Source organism: Colobus angolensis, unplaced genomic scaffold (genome assembly GCF_000951035.1).
Source record: "Colobus angolensis palliatus isolate OR3802 unplaced genomic scaffold, Cang.pa_1.0 Scaffold138, whole genome shotgun sequence".
Classification (NCBI taxonomy): Eukaryota; Metazoa; Chordata; class Mammalia; order Primates; family Cercopithecidae; genus Colobus; species Colobus angolensis.
The window spans coordinates 1486899-1488156 of NW_012114466.1; positions in this window are offsets into that span (position 1 = coordinate 1486899).

The window sequence follows — 1258 nt, forward strand, 5'->3', positions numbered from 1 at the left end:
GGGGCCCCGGGAGCGCTCAGCGGCTCCCACCTAGCGCCTCGCAGCCGCTGCAGCCAGGGGAAACTGAGGCCGCAGAGGTGGAGGGGCTGTCCAAGGTGACCGACGGGACACCGCTGAGCGCCGACGCCCCTCCAGCCCGAGGCACCAGGGTGGGGCTGAATTCTAGGCGTGGACACGCCGCCGCGGGGAGGGTGGAGGTTCTCGCCGGGCGCCCGTGCCACGCTGGCGAGCCCCTCCTGCCTTCTCGATGAGCCCGGCTCTGCCGCTCTGTGCGATAAGCCGGTCTAGACCCGGGACCCGGGACCGGGTGCTCTTGAGTCTCAAAAGTGCGTGGGGTGGGAGGCGGCCCGGGAAGGACCTTGTCCCTGGAACCCCAGGATGCAAAATAAGGAGAAGGGGAAGGCGAGCTGGGAGGACAAGGAAACAGGTGGCGAGAGGTGCCAGGGCGGTGTGGCGGGCGGGGGAACGAGGAGGGTGAAGGGCAACGCGGACGGGCTCCGGGAGGCGCCTCCAGCTCCGACCCCACAACCCCACCCCTCTCCAGCAACCCGAGAGCCATGCCCGCCCCCTACTCCATGCGCTGGGGGGTGAGGGACTGACTTTGTGCCCACGTAAGGCACTGGGACTCTGCCAGCGCAGGGGGAGGTCGCGGCCCGGCGGCCAATGGCGAGGAGTAGGAGAGTGCCCTGCAAAGCCGCTTTGTCCGCGCCGTGACGCCCGAGCTCCCCGCGCGGAATGCACAAACCCCCTGGGTGCCGGCACATCAGGGCGCCCCTCCTTGGGAACGCAATGTGTGCTATGCCCGCCCCACTGCCTGCCCTCCACTGCCAGCTGCGCCTGCCACTGTGCTATTTGTGGCAGCCGGCGCCCAGGAGGACCCACTCCGGAAAGGAAACACAAATCTCATTAGGCAGGGGAACTGGAGACCAGGCGGGAACTGGCCCTTTCACAAACTTCTCTTAAACTCACCCTTGTTGATTAGCCAGGCACCTATGGTGAACTTTGTCCCACCCTCCAGACACCCAGGTATCCTTCCCACTGGCACACCGCAACCTCACCTTCTCTTGCACATGCTAGCCAGCAATAGCTAAGATCTATGTTATGTTTCAAGTTTACAGGGTGATCCGTACACGTAGTATCCTGGATATCTTGTGGGGGGTGCAGGCAGCCACATCCACGCTTGTCATCCTGCTGTGTTTGGTGAGGGAAGCTGACCCTCGGCTGCCCACGCAGAGCTCAGGGGCTACATCCTCATGAG